This window comes from Trichosurus vulpecula, chromosome 7, assembly GCF_011100635.1.
Source record: "Trichosurus vulpecula isolate mTriVul1 chromosome 7, mTriVul1.pri, whole genome shotgun sequence".
NCBI classification, from domain to species: Eukaryota; Metazoa; Chordata; class Mammalia; order Diprotodontia; family Phalangeridae; genus Trichosurus; species Trichosurus vulpecula.
This window is the reverse complement of record NC_050579.1, coordinates 219,042,113-219,063,532: the sequence shown is the minus strand read 5'-3', so window position 1 is coordinate 219,063,532 and position 21,420 is coordinate 219,042,113. Positions and strand designations below refer to the sequence as shown.

Genomic DNA, 21,420 nt, shown 5'->3' with positions numbered 1-21,420 from the left:
CACAAAATGACAGAGTGAAGCAGATTCCCAGGTGAAGACAATCTGGAAGCCTGACAGAAAGGGTCTATGGCACTGTGCTTAGAGCAGAATGCAGCCCAACTTGGGTGGCACCAGCACAAAATGGACTAGAGCAGGTCTCAGGCACTGAATCATTAGCAATTGTGGTGGTTTCTGCAACAGCAGCTGCTTTTGGAGCTCTCAGCCTACAGACAGTGGGGGACATGAGCTGCTGATCTGGGTCACAGTCCTGGGTGGCAGTCCTGGGGTGAGGAGGAGCTCTGGTGGGGCAAAGCTGGTGGTGGCTGTGGAGAGGGAATCCTCCTTACAACTCCAGGGCAGAAAAGAGTGGTTGTGGTTTCTCATGAACCAGAGCCCAGGCCGGGAGAGGAGTAAACACCTCTCTTTTGATCATACCACTTTGAAGAAACTGAGAATTTTTGGGTCCCTAGAGATATCTCTGAAAACAGCTGCACAAAACTGCTGAAAATTGGGGCAGTACACCCCCCACATAACAAAGGACTCAAAAGTCAAATAATTGGCTGGGAAAATGAGCAAACAGGGGAAAAAGAATAAGATTACAGAAGGTTACTTTCTTGGTGAAAAGTTTTACTTGCTGATGAGGAAGATCAAGGTATGCAGTCAGAGGAAGACAATGAGGCCAAGGTTGCTACATCCAAAGCCTCCAAGCCATGGTAGACCTCAAAAAGGGTTTTGAAAATCAAGTAAGAGAAGTGGAGGAAAAATTACGAGGAGAAATGAGAGTGATGCAAGAAAATCATGAAAATGAGTGAAGAGTTTCCTAAAGGAGACACAAAATGTTCTAAAGAAAATGAAATCTTTAAAAATAGACTAAACCAAATGGCAAAAGAGATCCAAAAAAAAAGCACTGAGGAGAAGAATGCCTTGAAAAGGAGAATTGGCCAAATGGAAAAGTGGGTACAGGAGCTCACTGAAGAAAATAATTCCTTAAAAACTTGAATGGAGCAAATGGAAGGTAATGACTTTAAGAGAAATCAAGAAATTATAAATCAAAACCAAGAGAATGAAAAAATAGAAGATGATGTGAAATATCTCATTGGAAAAAAAATCACTGATCTGGAAAATAGGTCCAGGAGAGGTCATTTAAAAATTATTGGACTACTGAAAGCCATGATCAAAAAAAGAGCCTAGATATCATCTTTCAAGAAATTATCATGGAACACTACCCTGATATTCTATAACCAGAGGGTAAAATAAAAATTGAAAGAATCTACCTATCACCTCCTGAAAGAGATTCCTAAAGGAAAACTCCTAGGAATATTGTAGTCAAATTCCAGAGTTCCTAAGTCAAGGAGAAAATATTGCAAGCAGCCAGAAACAATTCAAGTATTGTGGAAACACAAACAGGATAACACAAGCTTGTACACTAAGGGATTGGAAGGTTTGGAATATGATATTCCAGAGATCAAAGGACATACTTAATCGTAGAATCCAAGAAACCAAGAATCACCTACCCAACAAAACTGATTATAATATTTCAGGGGGAAAATGGAATTTCAATGAAATAGAGGACTTCCAAGCATTCTTGTTGAAAAGACCAGAGCTGAATAGAAAATTTGACTTTCAAAAACAAGAATCAAGAGAAACATAAAAAGGTAAACAGGAAAGAGAAGTCATAAGGGACTTATTAAAGTTGAACTGTTTATATTCCTACTTGGAAACATGATATTTGCAACTCTTGAGACCTTTCTAAGTATGTGTATGTGTATGTGTGTATATATATTCATAGGAATACATATACCTGTATGTATATGTATATGTATGTGTATACACATATATACATATACACATATAAGTTTGTGTATATATATATGTATTTATGTATGTATGTATATATGTATATGTATATATGCTTGTGTGTGTGTGTGTGTGTGTGTGTGTGTGTGTGTGTGTGTAGACAGAGGGCACAGGGTGAGCTGAATATGAAGGGATGATATGTAAAAAATAAAAGTAAGTATTGAGATGAATGTACAAAGAAAAAGAAAAAGGGAGAGGTAGAATGTAGTAAATCACCTCACATAAAAGAGGCAAGAAAGAGATTTTACAATGGAGGGGAAGAAGGCAGATGAAAGGGAATAAGTGAGCCTTACTCTCATTGGATTTGTTTTGAGGAGGCAATAATATACACACTCGATTGGGTGTGGAAATCTATTTTACCCTACAGGAAAGCAGGGAGAAAGGGATAAGAGAGGGGAGATAATATAAGGGGTGGCAGACTGGGGGAAGGGGCAATCAGAAGCAAACACTTTGATGGAGGGACAGGTCAAGAGAGGAGAGTAGAATAAATGGAGGGTGGTATAGGATAATGGAGGGTGGGACAGGACAGAGGGTAATATAGCTAGTCTTTCACAACAGGGCTATTATGGAAGTGTTTTGTATGACTCCACATGTATAACCTATATCAAATTGTTTGCTTTCTCAATGATGGTGGATGGGAGGGAAGAAGGGAGAGAATGTGGAACTCAATGCTTTAAAAATGAATGTTAGAAATTGTTTCTACATGCACTAGGAAATATATACAGGGAATGAGGTATAGAAATCTATCTTGCCCTACAGGAAAATAGAAGGGAAGGGGATAATAGAAGGGAGTGGGGGGTAATAGAATGGAGGGAACATTGGAGGAAGGGGTAATCAAAATACACCTTGTCTTAGGGTGCCAGGGTAGGGGGAGGGGAGAGATGCAGAGAAAATTTGGAGTTCAGAATCTTGTGGAAGTGAATGTTGAAAACTAAAAATAAATAAATTTATATGAGAAAACATAAAAAAGAAGGGATATACTTATATAGAGGGTGTAGGTATAAGTTGACTTTGTTGTGATGATAAAAAATATTTAAGGAGTGAAAAAATGATTACATTGGGAGAAGGAAGAAAGAAGAAAGCAGGAGGCAGAATAGGGTAAGTTACATCACATGAAGAGTTACAAATACTCATTTCAATAAAGGGAAAGATGGCAGGGGTGACCATTATTTGAACCTTACTATCATTGGATTTGGCTCGAAGAGGGAATAACATACACAGTCATTTAGGTAAATCTATTTTACCTGATAGTGAAGTAGGAAGAGAAATGGAAAAGAAAAGGAAGAGTGGTGGTTAGAACTGAGGGCAGAAGGGAGGGAAAATAGTCAGAGATATGGGAAGGAAAAGAGAATGGAGCTGATAGAAGGGAGGGCAGATGGAGGGAGGTAGTGGTCAGAAGCAAAACACCAGTGGGAGCAGAAAGAATGAAAAAGTAGAGAAAATTATAAAGGGGTGGGTAATAGTATGGAAAGAAAGACACAGTTAGTAATCATAACTGTGAATAGGAAGGAGATGAACTCTCCCATAAAAATGAAAGTGAATAGCAGAGTGGACTAAAAACCAGAATTGTACAATATGGTGTTAGAAGAAACATATGTGAGATGGAGAGATACACACAGAGTAAAGGTAAAAGGCTGGAGAAGGATATATTGTGCTTCAGTTGAAGTAAAAAAAAAAACAGAAGGGTATTAATCATTATCTCAGACAAAGCAAAAGCAAAAATAGATCTAATTAAAATTGATAAGGAAGGAAACTACCTCTTGCTAAAAGGTGCCATAGACAATGAGGCAATATCAATACTAAACATATATGCACCAAATGATATAGCATTCACATTCTTAGAGAAGAAGTTAAGTAAGTTATGGGAAGAAATAGACAGCAAATCTGTATTAAAAGGGGACCTCAACCTCCCCCTCCATGAGCTAGATAAATCTAAATATAAAATAAACCAGGAAGAAGTTAAGGAGGTGAATAGAATTTTAGAAAAGTTACATGTGATAGACATCTGGAGAAAAATGAAAGGGTGTAGAAAGGAATACACCTTTTTCTCAGTAGTAAAGGGCACCTGCAAAAAAAAAAATCTATTAGGGCATAAAATGCAGAAAGGTAGAAATATTAAATACATTCTTTTCAGATCATGATGCAATAAAAATTCCATGCAATAAAAGGCCGTGCATGGAAAGATAGACTAAAAGTTAATTAGAAACTAAATAATTTAATCCTGAAGAATGAGTGGGTCAATCAACAAATCATAGTAACAATCAATAACTTCACCAAAGAGAATGACAATTATAGGACAACATACCAAAACATATGGGAGGCAACCAAAGCAGTTCTTAGGGGAAATTTTCTATCTCTAAATGCTTGCATGAATAAAATAGAAATCAGTGAATTAGGCATGCAACTAAAAAAGCTAGAAAATGAACAAACTAAAAATCCTAAATTAATTACAAAATAAAAATTCTGAAAATCAAAGGAGAGATTAAGAAAATTGAAATTAAGAAAACTAATAAATAAAACTGATCTGGTTTTATGATAAAAGCAACAAAATATATAAATCTTTGGTTAATTTGATTTTTTTAAAAAAGAAAAAATCAAATAACTGCTATTAAAAATGAAAAGGGTGAATTCACCACCAATGAATAAGAAATTAAAACAATAATTAAGAACTGTTTTGTCCAACTATATGCCAATAAATCTGATAATCTAAGTGAAATGGATAAGTATTTGCAAAAATATAAATTGCTTAGATTAATACAAAAGGAAATAAAATACGAAAATAATGCCATTTTATAAAATAAATCTAGTAAGCCATCAATGAACTTCCTAAGAAAAAAATTGTTAGGGCCAGATCAAGTTTCAAGAAATTTTTACCAAAATTTTAAAGAAAAATTAATTCCAATACTATATAAACTATTTGGCAAAAATAGGCACAGAAGGAGTCTTTCCTTTTTTTGGAGAGGGGGAGGCAAGGCAATTGGGGTTAAAAGACTTGCCCAGGGTCACACAGCTACTAAGTGTGTCAAGTGTGTGAGGCCAGATTGGAATTCAGGTCCTCCTAACTCCAGGGCTAGTGCTCTACTCACTGTACTACCTAGGTGCCCCACAAGGAGTCTTTTCCAATTCTTTTCTTGACACAGATATTGTGCTGATACCTAAACAAGGAAGATCCAAAACAGAGAAAGAAAATTATATACCAATTTCCTTAATGAATATTGATGTAATTTTTAACTATCTATTAGCAGAGAGATTACATCAACTTATCACTAGTATGATACACTATGACTAGATAGGATTTATACCAGGAATGCAGGGCTGGTTCAATATTAGAAAAACTATTACCATAATTGACCATATCTATAACAAAAAGAACAGAAGACATGTGATTATCTCAATAGATGCAGAAACAGCTTTTGACAAAATACAGTACCCATTCCTTTTAAATGCAGTGGAGAGCAAAGGAATCAATGGAGTTGTCATTAAAATGATATGCAGTATATATCTAAACCAAAAGCAAGCGTTTTATATAATGGGGCTAAGCCAGAAGCATTTCCAGTAAGATCAGGGGTGAAACAAGGATATATACTGTAACAGCATCATTGTCCCATGACCAACTTAGCTTTTCTCTACAGTACAATGATTTAAGATATTTCCAAAAGAAAAAATCAAAATGCCATTTACAACCAGAGAAAAATTATGGAGTTTGAGTACAAATCGAAGCATACTATTTTCTCTTTTTTGTTGTTGTTTTTTTTTTCTTTCTTGTGTTGTTTCTCTTTTCTTCTGATTCTTCTTCTATCACAACATGACTAATATGGAAACATGTTTAATACTATTGTACATATATATCCTATGTCAGATTGCTTGCCATCTTCGGAAGGGAGGAAAGGAGAAAAAAAATTTGGGACTCAAAATCTTATAAAACAACGTTGAAAACTATCTTTCCGTTAAATTGGAAAAAAATACTATTAATTAGAAAATTAAAAAAAGAAAAAAGTTCATACAAAATAAACTAAAAGTAGTTGAATACAAGTACTTTGAAGGCAGGTCTTTGTGTGTGTGTGTGTACACGTGTGTGTGTGTGTGTATGTGTATGTGTTTGTTTTCTCTTTCTCTCATTGAACAACATAGAGCAAGTTACTTAGTAGGTACTTAAGCCTCATTGAATTCAATTGAAATCAGAGATGACTATGATTAAAAAAGATTATTACTATCAAGTGAGGTATAAAACAGAGACCCACATGCTCACAAATGTTGTTAGCCACTCTCAAGGAGGTTCAAAAGGGAATAAAAAGTTACCTTCTTGATTGTGAGAGCCTCCACTTGCTTCTTTTTGTGGGTTATGTTGTCCTGATTACATCAAGTATTCAGCACCTTGGCAATGAGTTCCTTCATTACTCAAAAGATACTAGATTAACAATTCAGAGAAAAAAAATAAATGAAAAAAATCTTCTGCCCCAACTACAATTTCACAGCCAGTTGATTGGGTTAGTACACAGACACATACATCTGGGAGGAGAACTCCAAGTGGATGATGATCTTGCTCTAGAATCAAAGAGAATAGAATTAATTGCTTGTGGGAGATTTCACAGTGGTTTTAATATTCCAAAGCAAAACAAAATCAAAATTCATTTTAACAAAGGCATTTTCTCAATTCTGTATTGTTTGATTCTCGTAATACATATATATCACATATATGTGTATATATATACATGTATACATGTCCATATATATGTACATGTATACACACACACATATATATATACACACATATAAATAAACATGTACATATTCAAACACACATTTCACCATGAGGTGGTGAAAATCATGTTTGTTTGGAAAAAGAGGTAGAGCAATCATGTGGTGAGATGACAGTAACAGACGGACATTTGAGTAGTTAATGGAGAATGTTGTGGTCCTGAAGACAAAAGACACCATTTTAAATCCTGTATGATCTTGGACAAATCACTTTACTACCTTGGGCCTCAATTTCTTCATCTTTATGATGAGGGGCTTTGATTAGATGGCCTGTGAGTTCCCTTCCAGCTCTATATCCACAATCCTATGAGCTTTACATGTTATAAAAAGAAGGGTGGTATGGTGGGGAAAAGTACTAAATCTGGAGTCAGGAAGAACTAGATTCAAATATAGCCTCAGCCACTTTATTACATATGTGACCCTTGGGGAAAAATCTTTTAACCTTTAAGGACCCCAGTTTCATAAAAAAGAGGGAGCTGCACTGAATGAACTTTTTTATTAAAATAATGTACGATATATGATTCTATGAATCATATCCATGAAATAAAGAAAGAAAGAAAGACTGAAAGAAAGAAAGACTTCTAATAAAATTGCATAGATCCTCCAAGGAGAACTGATGGTAGAACATTGACACATATCCCCCTCAATGAGAAAGATGGAGTAAATAAAAACACTGCTAAAAGTACGGCTCCATTACATTACTGAAGTACTTTATGTCGGACTTGACGGTACTTGGTAACTGACTGGATAAGAACAACAAAAGAAAAGATAATGCTAAGTTATTAAAGCAAAGATAATAATAAAGGTTGTAGGGTAGGATATTGATGACTGTCAGCTCCCCTCATGGAATTTAGTAGTGGTAGTAGTAGTAATAATAGTGGTAGCAGTAATAGTAGTAGTAGTGAGTAGTGGTGGTGGTGGTGGTGGTGGTAGTATTGATATGGCAGCTAGCTAGTGCAGTGGCTAAAACATTGGACATGGAATAAGGAAAATGTGAGTCCATATCTAGTCTCAGTAATAGTAGTAGTAGTAGTAGTAGTAGTAGTAGTAGTAGTAGTAGTAGCAGTTGTAGCACCTATGTGATATTCACAGCACCTATGGCAGCTATGTAGTTATGAATTGCGAAATATAGCAGACTCTCTTCACTGAAGGCAGAATCAAAACATTTATTGAAACACCAGAAAGCCAAATCCCAATACCAGAAAACTAAATCCATCATAGCAACAAAGAAATCTATATGCATTAGCAATGCAGGGGGCACCAACATCCCCAAGTCTTCCCTCTGTTAGTGTCTTCTCACAAGGGCAAAATAACTTCCTCTCTTACTCATGCTAGTTCCTGCACCTGCTCTCTCTCTCACCTCAAATTGTTCTGACCAATTTCCTCTCAGTTTCATTTCACCCTTCTTGCTCCATCCTTCCTGCTTCACCCCTTCCTGTTGGACCTGTTTGGCAAGCTCCTCCCACCAAAGGCTTCATGTGACTCAAAATCATGTGACTTAGGCTTCCTTGTGACTTAAGCAGGTCATAAAAGCCTATTAATGGATGGGAAAGATCTTCCCTTTTAAACTACCATTACAGTTGTAGATGCAGTTAGCTCTTTTCCAGAACTTCAAAGCTTGAAAAATATTTTAGATGTATTATCTCATGTGATCCTCTATTATTATCTATATTTTCCAGATTCACAAACTGAATATGACAAAGGTTAAATGACTCGCCTAGCACCACACAATTGATAAGAATTTGAGACAGGATTTATACTCATCCTCCCAAATCTAAGTTCAGTGCTCTATGTACTAGTCCACCTACCCACAGGTAATCCAAATTGTGGTTCCGATTTGAGGAAAGATAATAAATTTGGTTTGGGACATAATGAATTTGTGGTGAGAAGAGATGTATATGAATAAATATCATAGGCATTTGGAAATGAAGATCAAGAACTCTGGAGAAAGGCTATATGTGCGTGTAATTTGCACATAGGTATTATGTAAATCTGAGGAAGTGAGAGAACTGCTAAAGGAAGGAGCATAAGTTCATATCTTTAAGAAATTATCTTTATAAGGTGTTTGGAAGAGAATGAGTGGCTAGTGAAGGAAATAAAAAGAGCAATTATAGAGGCAAGAAGAGAAAAAGGACAGTAAAGTCAAGAGAGGACAAGAGTATCCAGAAAGCAAAAGTAATAATTGCTGCAAATTACTGCATATAAATAAGTTTCAAGATGACTGGAAAAAAAGTTATTACATTTAACAATTAGGAAGGTCATTGATGACCTCTGAGAAATCAATTTCATTGAAACAGTTGTGACAGAAGCCAGATCTCAAGGCCAAAAGGTGATGGCTGGTAGGAATGAAGTAGAAGCACATAATCAAGGCAATTCTTAACAAGATTATTGACTTTGCAAACAGTACATGCTTTATTATATGGTTTTTTTCAGAAATTATTTATTTTTTTCAGAAACAGTTTGGAAAAGTGTGGAATAGTGGATAATAATTTGACTTAGGAGTAAGCAAGACCTTAGTGCAAATCTGTCCTCTGGCACATACTGGCTGTGTGACCTGGGCAAGTCAACAAATCAGTTTTCATAGGCAACTCTTTTTTTTAGGCAATCAGGATTAAGTAACTTGCCCAGGGTCACACAGCTAGTACATGTCTGAGGCCAAACCTGAACTCAGGTCCTCCTGACTCCAGGGCCAGTGCTCTGTCCACTGCACCACCTAGCTACCCCAAATCCAGTCAACTTTTGAAGGCTCCATGTTTTTCAGTAGTGGCCAATCTGGCCTGAAGAGCAAATTCGTCAAAAAGAGATTCCCTATAACAAGGAAATCGTAGGCCTGATGGAAACACACACACACACACACACACACACACACACACACACACACACACAGCGAAAATGGAAAAAAGAACTGTTACCACTTCTTTTGGGTTGTATTTTCATTAGCAATAGCAATAAAAGCATTATTTTTGTCCTCTCTACTTTCAGGCAACAATGCACCACATAAGTAAGTGACTCCACAAACCTAAAAAGAATGAGATTGAGAAGAGTGACTGAACATAGGGATAAGTAGTTAGAAATAAGGGATTGTGGATAGCACCCCTCATCCCTCCCTCCCCCCCCATAAAAAAGAAAAGAAAAAATTAGATATGAGTCATTGAAAACAGACAGGGAAGCCTTTTAAAGTTTCAGGTTAGATTTTTATCTATTTTAAGAGAAAAGCAAGATCTATACCATAGGCCTTTGCAGTTTCATGTACAATCCTCTCCGGTTCAACAGTATAGATGGAAATGGTCATTCTCTTTGCTGTTTTAAATTTAGAATAAAAAAATGGCTGAATAAAAAGAAAGAAAAAATAAACAACCACCATCTTCAACGACAACAACAGAGAATAAAAAGAGTGACTAGGCTGAGCCAATGGAGTCAGAAGACCAGAGTTGAAATCTCAGCTCTGATACTGTCTACCTCTGAGACCTTGGGTAGATCATGTAACCTCTTTGGGTCTTAATCTCTTTTCAGAGAGGGGGACTACATGACTTTTAAGCCTCATTAATTTGGATTTTGTGATCCTATTTATGAACAGAAAAGTATTGTTTGTGCCATAGCCCTCATGTTGACAAGCCGTGATGAAAGGATTGCCTGGAAGGAATAAAACATATCCTAAAACTTATCTCTGGATTCTCTGTTTTGAGTTTACTGTTGTGTGCAGTAAAGAAAAATGAACCCATTAAACCACCTGGTTTCACTTCACCGGTGTTAGTTAATGGATCATGCAAGATAAGTTGCATGAAGTAAAGCCTGGGTTTAAATCCTGAAAACAACCAGATTTTATAACAACTACCAAAAAGACCTTCTTTCAAAAGCTTTTGACAAAACCATGATCTAACAAAGCACCTTTTATGTTGGAACTAGTATGCGACATACAAACATAAATATCATGAATAATAAATTGACAACCCCCCATTTAAATAATATTGATGATGATGCAAACTAAACAATCTTAGCCTTCCTTAATCTTGCCAGAAGAAGAAAGTAACAAAATGTACCCAGTAGATTTCAAATGATTCCTTTTCTTCTTGTAGATGGTGATAACTGGAGAGACTCAGAAGGCTTTCAGATTATCACATGTTGGTAATAAGCCCATGAAGACATTAAAAATAATTTCACTTCCATAAATGGATATTTCAATAGCTTGTCACCTATTCAGGATGCTGAGGTGAAATTAATATACAATGATGTTACACTCCCTTTTGCCACATTTTGGCACATCTTATGTGTAAGATTTAATCTATAAAAAAATTCAGCATTAGAGAGAAATTGAAGATACCAATGTCTGTACCACAGAATGCCTTCTCCACGAGAATTATAAAGTAGGTTACTCAGGGGGCACAGGTATAGAACCATTGACAATCTGTCACTCCATGAAATTGACAAAGCATTCCAAAAGTTAAAATGATAGGTGAATCTTCAACTTGATTTAAACTCCTGACTATTCCTGCTTTGCTTAACTACTGTTATGATTTATTCATGCAAAGAGTTGCAATCGACTGAATAAACTTTTTGATTTACTACAGCAAAGTATTTCTAATTAGGTAGTTACTACTACTAAAGTGTTCACATAGAGAGCTATCATTTTAAGTGTCTTCCCATGAAGCAATTGTAAGATGCCTATATTTTGTGTAATTACAGAGCTCTTGCTATTGCCTTCTCAAGAGATTTTCATATAGAATAATAACTTTAGGAAATTATATTAATATATCTGTTGGCAGAGCTATTCCAGATCCTAATTTGCACCTTTCGTGCTACTTTTCATATTTTATTTATCCTGAAATGTCAACCATACAACTGAAAATGGCCCAGAAGGAACATTAGACATCCATTTCTTTACAGTGTAAACTTCAAGGCTTTCTTGACAACAAGAAATGTTTAAAACTGCAGCATGGAATTTTCTGATCTTCTGTGAATTTGGGAGACCCAGAGAAGCCATAGATCACTGACCATACTTGTTCCTCACTGTAAAAAAAAGACTCAAAAGAATTTATTTAGAAAATACCAATGTTTTTGAAGAATTGCTTAAAAGGAATGAGGAACGTATTGATACATCCCTGAAATAAAAGGATAAATTATATCATATTCCAACATTCATACAATCTGACATCTCAACAGGCTAGCAGTTGTCCATATGCCTCACCTTTCTATAGAAATTGTTGAAACCTTTCTGACTATAGCCAAACTAATATATTACTATCATTCCCTTAATTCCTTGTGGCTTAAAGGATTGTAGATTTAGAATGGGAAGGTACTTTAATAAAGGTTATCTAGTTCCACCCATTAATTTTGTAGCTGAGGAAACTGCAGCACTGAAAGGTTAAGTCACTTGTCTAGCCACCCAGATGAGACATGGCAGAAGTGGAATTTGAGCACAGGTCCTCTGACTGAAGAGTCTGGAAGTAAAAGGAACCACTTCTCTTTCTCAAAGAGGCTGGAGATTATGCAGGGTTTATTGTACTATGCCCTACATGCATTCTCTTTACGATAAAAAGAGGAAGCGGGACATAGGCCACACTTTATTGGTGCAAACGACTGCATAGAGTTCAAGTCAGTCAAGTCATAAGGAGTCATTTTGGGTAGATGTCATGCACAATTTATAGTTTCTGTCAGCTGAGGGAAGATTACAAAGGGCCAGGCCTAATAGAACTCTCTGTGCTAGATATTTCCACCTGTTGCTAGCTTGTCTCATCCCCAGCCTCAGTCTATGACAGCATAAGCCAGTTTCCATCTCCTGCTGCCTGCCTGATCTCCCAGCTGATGAGCAAAGTCTCTGGTGCCAAGAGAAGCAATATTTCTTTTAACCTCAGGTTTTCTAATTCCTGCTGCAAATGTCCCTTGAAGGAGGAATGAAGGAAATGTCAATGGAGGGCGGGACTTAAATCTCCTTCTCCATCTCCTTCAGCCTCCATTGGCTGCTTTGTTCTCTCCTGCCTAATCTCCAGCCTTCAGAGGAAAAAAATAAGTAAAACAAGGTCTCTCATGTGACCCTATGCCTTCTATATGGTGCTGCATTTGTCTCTTACCTAAAATACACTCTCCTCTAGGAAGAGCTGTGACTTCTTCTACTCAATGAACACTATTACAGATGGTCAAACCTGATGATGAGTACATGCCAGTGACTGAAACTCTGTAGATCATCATCCATTCCCTATCCCTTACCTCCACATTCCTTTTTTTAAGAGATAAGGAAAGTATCTTTTTATGGTATTTTATTTTTTCTAATTACATGCAAAGGCCATTTTCAACATTCATTTTTATAAGATTTTGAGTTACAAATTTTTCACCCTTCTTCCTTCCCCCCAATACAGCAAGCAATCTGATATAGTTTATACATGTACAATCATGTTAAACATATTTCCACATTAGTCATGGGTGTGAAAGAAGAAGAAGAAAAAAAGGGAAAATCCAAGAGAAAGAAAAAAAAACAAAACAAAAGCAAAATGAAAATACTATGCTTCAATCTGCCTTCAGACTGCATAGTTCTTTCTCTGGATAGGGATAGCATTTTCCACCATGAGTCTTTTGGAATTTCCTTGGATAATTGTAATGCTGAGAAGAGCTAAGTCTATCATGGTTGATCATTGCATGATGCTTCTGTGTATAATGTTCTCTGGGTTCTGATCATTTCACACAGCATCACTCAGATCCTGTATGTCTTTCTAGGGTTTTTCTGAAATCCACTTGCTCATCATTTCTTACAGCACACTAGTATTTCCATACATTCATATACCACAACTTGTTCAGCCATTCCCCAATTGTTGGGCATCCCTTCAATTTCCAATTCTTTGCCACCATAAAAAAAGCTGTTATAAATATTTTTGTATATGTAGGGCCTTTTCCCTTTTTTATGATCTCTTTGGGATATAGCCTTAGTAGTAGTATTGCTGGATAAGAGGGCATGCCCTGTTTCATAACCCTTTGGGCATAGTTCCAAATTACTCTCTAGAATAGTTGGATCAGTTCACAACTCCCCCAACAATGCGTTAGTGTTCCAATTTTCCCATATCTTCTCCAACATTTATTGCTTTCCTTTTTTTGTCATGTTAGCCAATCTAATAGATGTGAAGTGGTACCTCAGAGTTGTTTTAATTTGAATTTCTCTAACCAATAATGATTTAGAGCACTTTTTCATGACTATAGATATCTTTAATTTCTTCAACTGAAAACTGCCTGTTCATATAGTTTCACCATTTATCATTCTATTTCCCCACCGTCTCCAGCCTTCCAAACAAAAGTCATCCACTTTTTCCACTGTGGAATGTCAATTCCATAAGCAACAAACTTCCCTTCAACCTAAATATTTTCCTTTTGTACTCCTTCCATCTTCTAGTTATCACCGAAACTTATTCCTTGCTGATGACACAGATTCTCCTCACCAGTATTGGTTGCGCTCATTCCCCATGGCTCATTGCTCAAGGCGTTGGAGTTGGAATGTTCCTTTCACCCCATTGCCACTTCTAGGATCTCTCCCTAATGTCATCATTCAGTAATCTCTGCTCCTTGAAAGTCCATGCTATTCATATTTATCACCCAATGAAAATTTTTATAGCCATTGTCTGAAGATCCCCAGGTCACTTCCCTTCCTTCTTCAATGAATTTGGTACATGGCTCATAATTTATTTCCCCTCTCCAATTCTAGCCTTCATACTAGAGGACTTCATTGTATATATTAATTCTCCCTCAAAAACCTCATCATTCATTTCCTCAACATATGCACTTGTCATGACCTCCATTCCACTTCAGCCATATACAAAGATTGTAATTCCCTTAATTTTCCAATAACCTAAAAATGCACCATCTCCATATACGAGAATATTAAAATCTCTTTTTCTGACCTTAGGATGCTGCCTTTCCACTTCTCCTTCTGCCTGTCTTTGTCAAACCATACTCTTTATCCCCAACATGATATCCCCATCATGACCTCCAATCTTTCAACTATTCATTTGTCCTTTAGGTCAGGGCTGTCCAAAATGCAGCATAGAAATTTACATAAGTGCTTTAGTAAACAAAGCCTAGCTACTACAGAGCACTCACTAGAAAGGCAAATCAAAATATATTGTCTATTGTTTCAATAAAAACCTAAGGTTAGACAGCCTTGGTTTAGGTCATCTCCTTTGAACTAGCCACTCTGTCCCCTTTTACCCATCTTGACCCCTTGGGTAACAAATTCAACTCTGCACTTACCTTTTCTCTTGAGTCTTTCAGAAGACAAGAGTTGGACCTAGCAAGATGTTTAAGTCAGGTAATTGTGGAGAATAAGGCCTCCTAAGGAGAATAAGTATCCTATATTCAATCAGTCCCTAAACTTTAATTAAAGGATTATTATGTGTCATTATTATGCTAAGCAGTAAGGATACAAAGAAAGGCAAAAATATTCCCTGTCCTCAAAGAGATTACATTTAATGGAGGAAATAAGATGTAAATAAATAAATACGTACAAAATATGTGGGGAATGTATGGAAATTAATCTCAGAGGGGAAGGTAATAGGAACTGGACAGAATGGTAAAGGACTCTTTAAGAAGATAAGATTTGACTTGAGTTTTTGCTGAAACCAGGAAACCTAAGGGGTAGAAGTGAAAATACAGAACATTCTATGATTTTAGGTAGGCACTTACAATGATTCAGACTTGATTGAACAATTTCTAGAGGGACTGGTTGACTTCTTTATGAATGAACTGTTTTGAATGGTCATATTGTCTAGCTTACGCATCAGTTCCTATGGATGAAGAGCTACCATCACTCACGACCAGTATTCTGACTCCCATGTCTTGTTGATTGCCTTCATTTCTAGCTTTTCAAAATAACAACGGTCACAGACTCATCAATTCAGAGTTAGAAGGAACTTAGAACTCCTCCTGGTTAATACTTTTATTTTACAGATGAAGAAACAGACCTTGACAAGTTAAGTGACTTTTCCAGGGTCATAATGATAGCTAAGTAGCAGATTTGGCATTTGAACCTAAGCAAGACCTCTGACTCTTAATTGTATGCTTTTTTATTGTGCCAGGTGTATAAGGTCATTCACTATTTACAACATTTATGACTATGCATGTAGCTCTCTATTCTACAGTATATATCCAATCCTAATCCCCTGAGATGTGATTCTATGTCATCTTCTGTCTGTTGGACATCACTGAATAGTATGTCAATTTTAGTATATCTGAATAGTTTAGATCACAAAAGTTTCTTTCACCCAAAATCTTCTCTTCTCCCAGTTCAAGCAGTAAACAAGAATTTATTAACACTGAGGCACCTAGGTGGCTCAGTGGACAGAATGCTTGGCCCAGAGTCAGGAATAGCTAAATTCTAATCTGGCCTCAGATATTCACTAGTTGGGTGATCCTGGACAAGTCACTTAACCCTGTTTGCCTCAGTTTCTTCATCTATAAAATGAGCTACAGTAGGAAATGACAAACCATTCTAGTATCTTTGCTAAGAACTATGTACAGTATGGTCCATAGTGTCATAAAGAGTCAGACACAATTAAATAACTAAAGCACAATATACTAAGCATTGTGTTAAGTGCTGGAAATACACACAAATGCATTAGGGAAAAGACAGCACCTTCCCTGAAGAAACTTACATTGCGATTGGAAAGACAATACAAAAAAGGAACCAAAAAAGTAGAGCGAAGCAGCTAAGTAAATGTCCCCTGTGAGAATGGTAGAGAATGTCCCAGAGTCAAGCTTGGAAAGGAATGAATGCATTAATAACTTGGATGCCTTCCTTAAGTGGAGGTTCTGGGAGGCATCATTCAAGCAGGAGGGAAGTTTGAAGAGGCAGATGTGAGTTTCCATGTGAAAAGATTTCTGGATCATCATGGAGAAAACACAGAGTACAGCTTGGAGAGGAATCTCCTTAATTTCCCTACTGCTGCTGGTAGCTCCGATTCTATTTTCCCCAATTCATGATCTTTTCACTGTCCAGTTCTACTAAGTCTTCCTCACCTACCCTAACCCCAATTCCAATCACTTGTCAAGTCCTGTTTTTTCTACCTCTACAACATCACTCACAGCTTTCTCCTTCTATCCATTAATGAGGTCATCACACTAGTTCAGGTCCTCATCATTACTTGCCTAAACATTTTTGCAATAGCTTACTAATTGCATTCACAGCTGGTGGTTTTCTCCTCTTTCCAATCTATTGTCCACATAGCTAGCAAAATAATCTTACAAAAGGACAAATCATCCTCACCACTGCTCCAAAATTGTTGTCTCCTAACTTTTTTTTTGATAATGTATCCACATCCTTAAGTTTTCTTGAGCATGCATCAACAATGTGTATATATATTTTAAATTATATGCAAATAGCACTCTACTAATAATTATGCTCATGTTAAAACTTACACAGAATAGAAATTAAAATAAGATAAAGTTAAGTTGAAATATTGAATCCCAAAGTTAATATAGAATCATTGGATCATATTGAGTAAGAGAGTGATTTGGTCAAATCTACCGTTTAGGAAAATTACTATGTCAACTACATATAGGATAGATTAGAGTGAGAATGACTTGAAGCAGGGAGACAACTCAGAAGGTTATTGGAATAGTGTGGTTTTAATGTGATTAAAGATCTTTCCCTGCCCATTCAATAGGGCCTTTACTTACTAGATGCTAAGCCCCAGGCCCACACACTCTCACTAACCACACCCTTTTGCTAATTAATTTAGGAGAGGTGTGAAGCCTCAGGGCCCTAAGGAGAGGTGCTAAGAACAGCGCCAATTGTATGTGCACTGAGTTCTAGTCAATCAGATGAGCATGAATTCAGCCAGTCAGAGACCTGAGTTCTAGCCAATCTGATGTCAGCTTGAAATGTATATAAGGAGAGCCCAAAGTGTGAGAAAAGCCTAATCAAGAAGCAGCCATGAAGAAGACACTGAGGAAGCAGACATGAAGTGGGCATTGAGCAAACATTGAGAAAGTCAGTGTCAAGAGAGACTGCAGAGCTGAGAGTGCAGACCAGAGAGTTGCAGAGGTCAAAGAACTGAGTATCTACAGCATCAAGAGATTGGAGAACTGAGAATCCAGAGAATCCAGTAGACTGCAAGGACTCTGAGAACTGCAAGGCTTTCAGAACTGTGGGAGAGTATGCAGGCAAGCAGACAGTTAGGATTCATGAGTGATTGTTTACAGGAAGGCCCTAGCAGGGAGGAAGGCTACAGGATGACTTGGTTCCTTGCTATAATACTGTGTTATAATTTCCTTGTTGCTACATTGAGGTGGGCTTACTGGTTTTGGAATATAATTCCTACTATATTGAATCGGAATCAATTGGTCTTGTGATTTGATATGCTGGTGTCTAAATAAATGTTATACTTCCTCTGCCTTCTACCTAGAGAGTTTTTCATACTTTGTGATTCTGAACCATGCAGGCATGTTCATGGTCATTCTCAAGGTCATGAATCTTGCCTTACTGATAAGTGCCACAGAGGAATGGGAAATTACATATCCCTATCAGCATCAAAATCATATATTGCTTCTCTAAGCAGGTACTAGGGATATTTATATATGTATATATATATATATATATATATATATATATATATATATATATATATATATATATATATATATATATATATATATGTATATGCCCCTTGATATGTTTTCCCAAGATATTCTTACTCTTCCCATTACTGGACCATGTATTTATGGGGGAATCAGGGTTGGGGGGGGTTCTATTGCTACTTTTCTTGCTATATTTTTTCATTGATGCTTTTACTTTGAATTAACTTGATCTGCTTGCTGACCATTAAAAATAAATGTCTTTGAGTCAAAGCTTTTGAGCTGTGAGTTTTAACAGGATGCAGAACCATAAAAAGGGCATGTTTGACTTGGGTAGTTTGTAAGGGGGAATTCGTGTGAGTGGATGGTATCCCTGGGTACAACATATTGGAATCTTGTCTTGGAAATCCATTTAGTTTGTCCTGATGTTCATTGTTTTTACCTTTGTCATTGTCTTCTGGTAAGAACGTTTCTGTCCACATTCCTTTTTGCACCATACTTTCCTTGAATTCTTTTTTTTAAAATTATATTATTTTTTGAGATAAATGAGCACTTTTTATTTCTTTGTTTCACAAATAAACTGGCTGAAATAGTTGTTTCCTGTGGGCTAATCAAATAGACCAAATCCCATATCTTCATCAGATTCCTCGGATTCTTGCTTGGCTTCCACCTTGGCTGGAGCTGCAGCAGCAGGCACAGCAGCAGCTGGGGCAGCAGCCACAGGGGCAGCCACTGCAAATGCCAAAGGGTCCAGGAAGGCCTTCACCTTTTCAGCGAGTGGGAAGGTATACTCAGTCTCCACAGCTATAGATAAGACCCACTTGTACCCATTGATGATCGAGTGGGGTACTGATGCAACAGTTGGGTAGCCAATCTGCAGGCAGATGCTGGCAACCTTACGGACACCCTCTAAGAACCGAAGGTGCAAAGTTTCCTCTGTGATGTCCAGTACTTCAGGGTTATAGATGCTGCCATTATCAAACACCTGCTGAATTATCAGCCCAAAGGAGAATGGGAAGATGTTCAGCATGTTCAACAAGGTGGCCTCACTGGCACCCACTTTGTCCCCGGTCTTAATCAGTTGCACATCACTCAAGATTTCAATGGTTCCCCTGGAAATCTTAGTGGTGATACCCAGAGCCTGGAAGAAGGAAGTCTTCTCAGGACCCAGGCCAGTGTTCTGGGCTGGCACAGTGACATCACATGGGGCAGTGGCACCGGCATGGGTGGCAGCTGGCACCTTATTGGCCAGAAGCATATCACTAATCTCGGTCAGATTTTCCTTGGTGAACACAAAGCCCACATTCCCCCGAATATGAGGCAGCAGTTTCTCCAGGGCAGAGTTGTTCTCCACATGCCCTCAAATGGCTTTGTGCATCACGGTGTTTTTTCCCATCAATACCACGGCCTACCCATGGAGAGACATGCGGATCTGCTGCATCTGCTTGGAGCCCACGTTGTCTGCTCCCACAATGAAGCCTTTTGGATAATCATCCAAAAGTTGGATGATCTTGAGGAAGTAATTGGATTTCCAAGTAGTCCTGTCTTCCCTGGGCATCTTGAAGGTGCTTCAGGGATAGCCATGCAGGGTTTAAAGACAATGTCACTTGCACGAGGACGCCTGAAGAGACAATTATATTATTTTTCAAGTTTCATTGTCCAGGGTAATTTTCTTATTCTCCTTCCCTATGCCAGAAAGTAGAAGATGTTTACAATCATTTGTTATACTCTTCCGACATTTATGCTCTCTATATTTAGCCATAGACTGGAGAGATTCTCTCTGTTTTGTTTAGTTTAGTTTTTGTTTGTTTTTTGCAAGTAGGCATTGTACTGCTGGTCAAAGATAGCTTTTATACTTTGTGAATTCTCTTTTTAACCTTGTGATTATGCAACACTGTGATCTCAGGGTGCCACAAATTATGGCATTTTTTCCTTTGTGATTAGATATGTGATTGTGATGGTATAGGAAACTCCTGATAGATTTATCATCTACCACTGAAACTACTTTGAAATTTATTGTCTTGCAAAGTTCCCTAGCATCATTCAGACATTATGTGCTGGAGAAATGACTTGATTATAAAGATTCAAAATGATTATAACAAAAACATGATGAAAAAGAATGAAGAGAACATTTTATTTTTTGTAACTACAACACTGTAAAAACAACTTTCTAGCCATTAAGCATTCTGATCAACCCAAGGGCCAATAATGGTTCCATAAGACTGATGATGAAGAATGTACCCACCTCCTAACAGGGAAGTAATAGAATAAATACACAGAATGAAATACATCTTTTTGGACGTAGAAGTCATCTCATAAATGATTATTCATTTGAGAATGTAAAACTGACTAGGTAGTTGTCATTCCGTTCAATAATTTGGTATTATAAAATTTTAATTTCTAACTTTTAACCTATGAATTTCCATTATTATTTCCATATGAGTAAAGATTGACAAGAAATTTAAGATTTGATATGTCCAAAAGCTGGATATTCTTTTGATCTCATAATATTATCTAACTTAATGCCAGGGCTCCTTAAATATATCAGAAAAAATGGAGCTTCAGAGTTTACATGATGATTTACTGCTTTAATATCCAAGTTGTGTTCATGGGCTATGTCTGTGAGCTAAACTCTAACCACAGAGTGCCTGATTCAAAGGAATGCATAATTAACCTTAGCTCCTTTAATAACATTATGCTGCATTTTGACAACCAAACAGTGAAACCCCAGCATGAACAACTTCTGTTTTTATTGAAACCAACAGACAAAAACCATAAATAATTGTTATGTGCTCTGCTGATAGTACCAATTAGCTCTCTTTATAAAGAAATTGTTGTAAACAAATGTAGTGTCCTAGCATGAATTGTGAAGCATAAATTTGAGGGTTTCCTTTTGTGTCACCTTTGCCTTTGAACCTTAAAAATGGGTCACTCATAAAAAAAATCCTCCGTTCCCCAGTTCTGAATCCTAAAGAGAACGAATCCTCCAAAAACTGAAACAAATAGACCTAAGTAGCATCATGCTGTCTGAACTAAAGCTTCCTCTAGTTTGGATGTGTGTTCTGGGCCCGGCCTATCTCAGGCTAGTCGGCTGATTGAGGTTTTGAATTAGAATATAATGAAATGACTGTAGACCTTAAAATGTAATTGGGAGTGAGGAGTGGGGGGGGGGGGGTGGTTACTAATGGCAATGATAAAAATGATGCAAATGGTGGTTGATATCAAACAAAACAATACTTTCCTCCACCTTTCCATCCACATGGTCATCAAGATTTG

At 37.1% G+C, this 21,420-nt stretch overlaps 1 pseudogene; it reads right to left on the bottom strand.

Moving 5' to 3' along the window:
* Window positions 1–18,751: 18,751 nt before the first annotated feature.
* Window positions 18,752–19,702, bottom strand: LOC118858473 (annotated as a pseudogene).
* Between the last annotated feature and the right edge of the window lie 1,718 nt (window positions 19,703–21,420).